Below are 9,419 nucleotides of genomic sequence, written 5' to 3'. Positions count from 1 at the left end.
GGTAACGTCATTTTGAGGAAGGTTTTCAAAACTTGAAATACTTTAACTCTTTTTGCAACTCTGTTTGGCGCCTGCCAAGTGCACAGCGGTGCATACCGTTCAGTTGCTTTGTTTTTAATGGAAATTAGAAATGTCGTGTATAGCATTTTTTCACACCGGAAAAAACCGTACGTCCTATAATTTGCATAAAGTTAGTTTATATAAATATATATATATATATATATATATATATATATATTTTATATATATATAATATATATATAATATATATATATATATATATATATTATATATAATATATATATATATATATATATATATATATATAATATATATATATATATATATATACTACATATTATGTACTCTATAATTTATGCACTTGATCAGTTTCTAATTAACAAATAGATAACATTGAACTCGCCCCGGGGCAGCTCGTGGCCACTTTGTTTTGTTCTTATCACAAGTGACGTCGTACCGTGTACATACAGGGTGAGTAAACAAAACTGACGCCTTTGAAATTCAAATTAGCTGCGAACTTATGGCTGGAATATGACAATTCCCATGTGTACAATCCACAAAAACGATTTGATAAAACTGTTCGTTTGTATTTACAAAGCTTAGAATGAATTTTAACTCCCAAAGGGAACAAACTTTATGTTTTAGGTTATTTCATGAAGCTTAATAAGGTTTACCATCTCATTATTTATGGTTTGAATTGCATTCGACGCGACCAAAATGCGACGTATAGTTTAGGCCTTAGGCAACTTTGTCACATTACAGATAATTTGAATTTCAAAGGTGTCAGTTTTTTTTACCCACCCTGTACAGGGTGTCTCAAAAAAACGAAAACTATTGAAATCACCCATAACAATGTAATTGTTAGTGGAGTTCGAATGCCTTAACACTCTGTTGCGATGATATCACAATAAACACTCGTTGTTCCGCGTTGAGCTGCTCCATTTTCTTTCGAAGCAATAACAAGGCTAATTTAAATTTAATCATATTCACAATTTCAAATTTTTTGTATTTAGCATTTTATAAGTTGCATTAAATCCCTACGATTAAATTAATCCCTATGATTAAATTTAGATTAGCCTTGTTATTGCTTCGAAAGAAAATGGTATTTATTGTGATAAATTAAATTATACGCGTACGAAACGCTTTTCGACAAAGGTCGACAAAGGACAAATTGTAAATCTTGTTAAAGTGCCTATATCACTTGTGGGATCTTTACGGAATTGAATAGGGCTTGAAAAATTTGTTTATAAGTTCTACAATCTTTTTTGATAAAATTATATAGTTTCGAAAATACGTTGGTTGGGGGGACTGGGACTCAGGAATGATTTGCAAACACGCGTCTTTTATAATGTAAACATGAAGAGTTTCACTGGTGATATAGTTTGCGCTTTTCAAGAAAAAAATGCGGGAACAGTGCGTTGTGTATGGCTGTAGCAACTGAGCGAGTTTTTCTCAAAATATTTTACGTTATTGGAAGATCGAAGTAAAATTACAATTGATTATATTACATATGTTTGACAAGAACTCGGTTCCTGAGTCCCAAGCCCCGAGCACGACAGAAATTTAGGCAAATCGTCATGTTTAGATGTAAATATTTCCGAAACTATTTAACTATATCAAAAAGGGTTGTAGAACTTATAAACTAGTTTTTCAAGCTCTATTAAAATCCGTAAAGATCCCACAAGCGATATAGGCACTTTAATAAATATTTTTGCGTACAAACAAATTTTACTGCATCATGGCATAAAAATGCTTATGGTAAACATTTATACAATTGTGGGTCCCAACAGAGTGCTTAGGCATTCAAATTCTAACAATTACATTATTATGGGTGATTTCAATAGTTTTGGGGTTTTTTTAGACACCCTGTATAACTAATGATGATAACGGTGAGATGTTTTAGTGATAACGGTGAGATCCATTTGTTTTATATAATAAAATCGAAAAAATTCCTAAATTAAACAGGCAAATTGTTTCCCCAACACTTGGAAAATTGTCAATTTGCAGATATCACGCGTACATAATCTATAGGATTGAAGAAATGCTATTGGCTAGCATTTCTTTAATCCTATAGATTAAGACCAGTGCGAAAATTTGATTGGCTGACAAGAGATGACTGATCAAATTCGTTAAAATTATCTTTGAGTCATTCCGTGTGTCTGTCGCACTGAGCTATATAATAATTCCTGGAGGACTTGCTCCTAATGTTTTTTGCTCAAAAAGTGAAGCAAAAAACATGGCGGATTTTGGCCTCTGTGACGTCATTTTGACGTCATGGCAATTACCACTGACCAGGCTCAATTCTGAGCCCGCTACAGCAGATTCCCCCCTAGTTTTTATGAATATTTTGTTTCTTCCGACTGTTGTGAAACCTTGTTGTTCTGTTTTTTTCGATATATTTTTTAACGAACCCGTAATAAAGCATTTATTTCAGTTATGTACAAGTCATAGGTACTGTTTTTGCAAATGCCGAAACAAACAAATATTGGGCGAACATGAACTGCAATATTTATTACGTGGACGAAAGTGAAAATGATTTTACAATGATATGAAGCTGACAGGTTTTTTCTCTTTTCTTTGTTTCAATTTCAATATACATTACTGTATAAAATTTTAGAAATGTTTGAGTTTTTTTTTAATATTGTCGTAATTTTTTAGTGTCTTTTATGGATACCAGTCTGACTTTTCTTAAACCCTGAACTAAAAGATTACAGAAAGTATCCAGTTACGTTGTCCTGTGTCCATGCCTGTGCATATTAAATCCAAAGAAACAACGCCTAAGCTCATGCAAGATATTGGGCAGCAGATTATCAATTGTACTGAGTGGGGGATACAATAGTTATAACCAGAAGTGATATTTACATGGCATATATTTATTTAGGTCATACCTTGTGCCTCAATGAGCTACAGACAATGTATACGCTTTTTGTAATGCACCTTAGTTTAAACCTGTAAAGGTGTCCCTGTGTGACCTAAGAAAAGTCATTGATGCTTTGCATTTGATATGAAATTATACCTAATAGCAGGAGTAGTACAAATATAATAGCCTAATGAATTCACAAAAATGCAACTGTGCTTGTCCACCCCTCCATTAGTCAGTCTATTATCCAAAAACCCTGATTAGCCCAATAATTCTAGCCCTTTAAATGGTGTGGGGAAATGCATTGTCCATGAAATTATAAAAGTTGTTGCAGATTGAAGACACACTGCTCAATTAATGCATGTTTTTATGCATTTATTTATTATTTTTAATCTGAAAAACCATTGTAAAAAAATGTCAGCCAACAACAGCCAACAAGTCTATATAGTAAAATTATCAGTACAATGTTCCAACTTGCATAACAAGCCATCTCTTGTTAAATTCTATAGCATCTTCATCCTGAAAAATGGAGATCTTCATTAAGATTAACTGTATTCAATATATACAGTACTCTGCACCCAGGTAGAATAACAATAATACTAATCAACATTAAGAGCAAATTAAATGTAGATTGAATATAAACGAGGTGCAAGAAGTCCAATAAGCCATAATAAATTGACTTTAGACAAGGCAAACAAGATAACATATTAGACCTTTAACAGCCACTACAAGTCTACCAGAGGTTTAATCTTAGAGTGAAATATTTTGTATCAGCAGTCAGCACCTCAAAATTCAAAAGATTAACTATTGATAACTTTCGCCTGACACAAAAAAGTTTTCCTGTGAATCCTATCGTAATTAAGTCACGTACCAAAGGTCAAAAAGGCTAATAAAAGCACACATAACTATTTATCCAGACGCTTTTGCAGTTGTTTATACTATAGTCCGAAGGCACTGAAAAAGCCTTCAAAAAAGAAAATAATTTGAAAACCGGCTCACCTGAGGCAAAAATAGCTTTCCCGATAAGTGAGTTAAGCCATTCACAACGTTATATATAGAGCAAAAAGCCACTTCTCCATTTACTTTGTCGAACAGGGAAAAAGATAAACAATTTTATCTTTTTTAGAGGAAATACGAAAAAAATATATACCGAAAATCAAAAATATTTTCGTAAAAACCTGGAGGGAGACACATAGTTTTTCACTTTGTATCGCGGTATGTCAGTGGTAATTACCATGCGAAAGGGAACCAGGTGACGCAACAAAGCTCAAAATCCACCATGTTTTTTGCTTCACTTTCTGGTCAAGAGCAAGTCCTCCAGGAATTATAATATAGCTCATGCAGTGGTCTGTCGTCTTATAGATCATGGCTCCCGACCAATGAAATTGCTTTAATTCGTAACATTATAATATAATCAAAAATACTCCTGGCCACTGTTGTGCAACCTAAACTAATTCCAAATGTCTTTGAAGGGGGGCACATGCAGGCTTCTCGTCAAGCGCCAGTGATTCGGGTAATTGCATGTTTTACTCGTGAAACGTGACTACCGGTTTATTTAATCTGTAATTCGTGATGGAAATTGGCAAGGTTCTACGTGACTGTGAATACAACTTCAGATTTTATACGTATATACGTATCACTTCAGATTTAATTCATATTCGTATAGATTTTATACGAATGACACGTTTAGACAGCGTTTAGGTGTCATTCGTATAAAATCTATACTCTTTTCCGTGACAGTATTGTGGGCTTCAAACAATATACTCAGTGGCGTAGCCAGCCTGACAATTTAGTCATGCTATGCTAATATTTTGGTGTCCATTGACTGTGAAAACAATGAATTTCTAAAGAAATGAATAATGATAATCACATAAAATTTACATAGCATGACTAAATCGTCAGGCTGGCTACGCCACTGAATATACTGCATTACTCTGTCGCATAGTCGGCATAGATCTTGGTCAGTAAATGGAAAACAGTCAATCGTAATTGTTGTTATTTATTCAGTTCAGTGTGAACGTGGAAGGTTTCTCGCGATTTTAGGTGGCACTCAGGTGAATATTTCTTACGTGAACGCCATACTGAAAAGGGAAATGAGGAACAAACCGATTTTGCTTTTACATACGCGAAACTGTATCTATATCATACTCTCCTCCTCCTGTTTTTGCAAAAAGTTTAAATCACGCATTTTGGGTCCTTTATATGGCCATTTTTTTCTATTTATGCAACATATACAGGCTGTTACATGATCCCGCTTAGTCGAGATTCAGCGAAGCGTGAAATAACTTTGAGGTGTTGAAATGAGTACATAATATGACACTGGCAGTTGTGTCGTCATTCTGACGACAGAATGAGTATTATACCAAAAGTGTATTCGCCGCCCACTCCTGTTTACACGAGCCGGTCGGTTGACTGAGATCAACAAAATTATGTTTTAAAATCGTATCCGCGTCTTATCCGATTGGGTGAAACGCGGACATGGTATAAAATATTCTTCTCGCGCGCGTTTTAATTAAAATCATATCCACGTTTTATCTAATCGGGTAAAACGCGGATATGTTATAATATAATATATTTTTGTATGATTACAACTACCAGATGCCGGTTGTAAGAAAAGGAAAGTTAGGAACAATGCAAAATTTATGTGTATACGCCGGGACGGGGCACATACTTTTTTTAGCTGCACAGAAGCGGGGCACAAAGAATTTTTATCTGTTTCAGGCTGGGCCACAGGTAGCCCGCTATTGGATTTGATTTTAGTTAAATATTAAATAAATTCTATGCAAAACGACATGAAGTGTCACCTTCCTTCATTCACTACTGACATATTATCGCAGGCGCCAATTCGTGCGGTGCAGTGTACCTTTATGTATATATTAATATAAGGTTGGCAACTCTTTGTCGTTTTTTCACATTTACGAATTACATACACAAACTACACATGAAAATACTCGTACTTAAACACAAAAATATACACAAAAAACTAAATCTATGTGGGAACTGACTCTTCTAAAACATTTCCGAAACATTTTTTTGTCTTTAAAGCCATTGCAAATATGTGAAATTTACGAAAATACAAACACTTTTTGGTTGAATTTTTTGAAAAGCCGTCGGGATCCCATTACCCTGCCCTACGTCACAGCAAACACGCAATATGATTGGCTGGTTGAGTCCCGTTAACGTAAACAAATTTCAAAATTCAAAACTAAGCCAATCATATTGCGTGTTTACTGTGACGTAGGGCAGGGTAATGGGATCCCGACGGCTTTTCAAAAAATTCAACCAAAATGTGTTTGTATTTTCGTAAATTTCACATATTTGCAATGGCTTTAAAGACAAAAAAATGTTTCGGAAATGTTTTAGAAGAGTCAGTTCCCACATAGATTTAGTTTTTTGTGTATATTTTTGTGTTTAAGTACGAGTATTTTCATGTGTAGTTTGTGTATGTAATTCGTAAATGTGAAAAAACGACAAAGAGTTGCCAACCTTATATTAATATATACATAAAGGTACACTGCACCGCACGAATTGGCGCCTGCGATAATATGTCAGTAGTGAATGAAGGAAGGTGACACTTCATGTCGTTTTGCATAGAATTTATTTAATATTTAACTAAAATCAAATCCAATAGCGGGCTACCTGTGGCTGGGCACACCGGAGCTAGCACATACTTTTTTTTAGTTTAAGGCTGGGCACACCGGAGCTAGCACATACTTTTTTTTAGTTTACCATACCCCGGTACTTTTATTTCAATATATAGTAACCCTTGACAGATGTTTACCAAAAATAAAATCTTATCACCCATATGAGTGTGCAGATTAGCCCCAGCTAGGCTATTCTCTCACATGAAATATTTAAAAAGTTCAATAAAATTTCTTATTATATGGCAAGCGCTTGTTTTGGTTAATTCTGCAATTTGATTGGCTGCTGACAGGTCCGGATTTCCCCGTATTGCCCACGGGCAATACGCAATTCTTATTGCCCTGTGAAAACAAGGCAAAACTCACGGCAAAAACTGACTAAATTTAAACTGAAAAACAGATTAAATTCTTAAACGGAAAATAATGAATTTGAAATAAAAATAATAAATTTATATTTTACAAAATAGAGCTTTTTTTTTACTTTAGGCCGATGTTTTGGTGTCGTGTGCCCGGATGAGATTGATCATAAAAATTACTCATAAGGAATTAATCATTACAATGTCTGCATGAATTATGCCATATAATAAAAAACTTACTAACTTCGACTGTTCGGTCTGTACGGTAAAATATCAAACCTCGGTCTTGGTGTATTGACCTCGCTATCGCTCGGTCAATACGGCACGACCTCGGTTTGATATTTTACCGTACAGACCTCACTCTCAGTCAGTAAGTTCTTAATATAATTTCATGGGGCTAATCTATATGCAAATAAGAAGATTTTTATTTGTCTATTATTTTGCACTATATATATTCGCGCCGCTTTATAACATTGGAACCATGCCCATTATTGAATCATAAATTTACATACTCTGTGGATCAATCAGTCTCATTTTTTGTTTATTGATACTACGTTATAATATTATTATTATATAGCGATTTATTCTCATATAAAAACGTAGCTATTGAATTATATAAAAAGTGCACTATAGTCCACCTGTTTTCAACAGAAAGAATAAGCTTTCTTTGTATACTGACGATAGCGGGGCAGTAACTTTTTTAGTGAACTTCAGAGCGGGGCTTGAGATTTTTAAACGACAATTCAAGAGGGACTTGCATTTTTTTAACATTTAGAATTGACTTGCTCCGTATATACATAAATTTTGCATGGGCCCTTAACTATATTTGAACGTTAGCCTTGTAATGTGAATATCAAGTATCAACTATTTAAATCAGAATAGTCTAAATTTATATCGCATCTTTCCAAAATTAACAAAACTAATCATTCAACGATTCATAAACATATATATACATTTTAGTGTAGCTTAACGTTCTAAAGGAATGGATTGATTCTGGGGCCTTTACTATTTTTATTATATATTAATGATTTGCCTGACTGCATGTCTTGAGGCTACTACACCCGGTTTATATGCTGACCATACCGAAATATATGCATTGTCGAGAAACTTTAATGAACTAGTAAGTAAACTTAATCAGGATCTTGAGAACATATGCAAATGGCTCCCCAATAATAAATAACAACTCCACCCCAAGAAAACGAAATTAAAGTTTATCGGCTCAAATTATAATCTTAAAAACAAAATTGATGATGCACAAGTTATGATTAAAAATATACCTATCACTCGCTTCTCCTTCTTTGGGTGTTTGGGGGTTCAACTTGACGAGAAGCTAAACTGGGGAAAACATATTGAGCACATTTGCGCCAAGATTGGATCCGGAATCGGAGTAATGAGGAGAGCTAAACCATTCGTAATGAAAAAAACTTTATTGAATATTTATAATTCAATAATATTACCGTATTTTGATTATTGCTCGCCACTGTGGGATAAATGTGGCAGTGTGTTAACAGATAAACTCCAAAAGCTTCAAAACAGAGCAGCTGCAAGAGTTATTTCAGGGGCATCTTATGAAACTCGTTCCTCTGATATCCTCCAGGCTCTGTCTTGGAAAATATTGAAGAAAGACCTAACAAAACTAAGGCTATTTTAATGTTTAAAGTATTAAATAACCACACTGCTCCCAACCTAAGGGCGTCCTTTATTAGAATGAATGATATGCAAAATAACTATGAATTACGAAATAGGGAAACTGATTTGATTATCCCTAAACCTAAGAGCGAATATCTCAAAAAAAACCTTTAAGTATAGTGGGGCTGTAACATGGAATTCGCTCTCTACAAATGCAAAGCTATCAACTACTTTAAGTGCTTTTAAAAGGCATCTTGAAGCCTAGCTAGTTTGATCAATAATTATTATCAAAGACCTTCTAAGAAACCTACCATTTAAAGTCTTATTTTTTTTGTAAATATGTTTTTATCTCTGTGACGCTTCTCAGGAAGAACATCAATTTAATGATGATGAGAAATGCGTCAGTAAATAAATTGTTTATGTATGTATGTTATGTATCCTTCGGTGATTCAACTAACTCAAAATCTAAATATAACTTTACACTCTTATATAATCGGGAGGGATGGGGTGAAACTGTGTTTCTTTTGAGTTTGCTGTTTTCGGCGCAGATAATAACTCTACGAACCAGGCTATTTAACGGTACCTCCTCCATCCCGTGATCAACTGTCACACGTGAGTCACTTACGTGAAACCGTGGAATAAACGATACAAACTTTAAAGCACACACACAAAAAAAAATACCTGTAGCGATCATTATCGATTATACCTCTTACCCCAAACAGCATCCGACGAAGAAAAGGCTACAAACTGTGCTTAACCCTGCAAAAAAGCTAAAGAGCAGCGAGATTAATAGACGCCTTTCCAGAACCGATCACTAAAATCATGTGGAGCCGTTACGGATATGGGAGGGATGGGTCACGCAAGCAACTAACCAACCTCGCAGGCCCGACTCTTCTACGGGTAGGGTCGCAG

Source organism: Dendronephthya gigantea, unplaced genomic scaffold (genome assembly GCF_004324835.1).
Source record: "Dendronephthya gigantea isolate DGI-Jeju-01 unplaced genomic scaffold, DenGig_1.0 000085F, whole genome shotgun sequence".
Taxonomy (NCBI): Eukaryota; Metazoa; Cnidaria; class Anthozoa; order Malacalcyonacea; family Nephtheidae; genus Dendronephthya; species Dendronephthya gigantea.
This window is presented reverse-complemented; position numbering follows the sequence as displayed.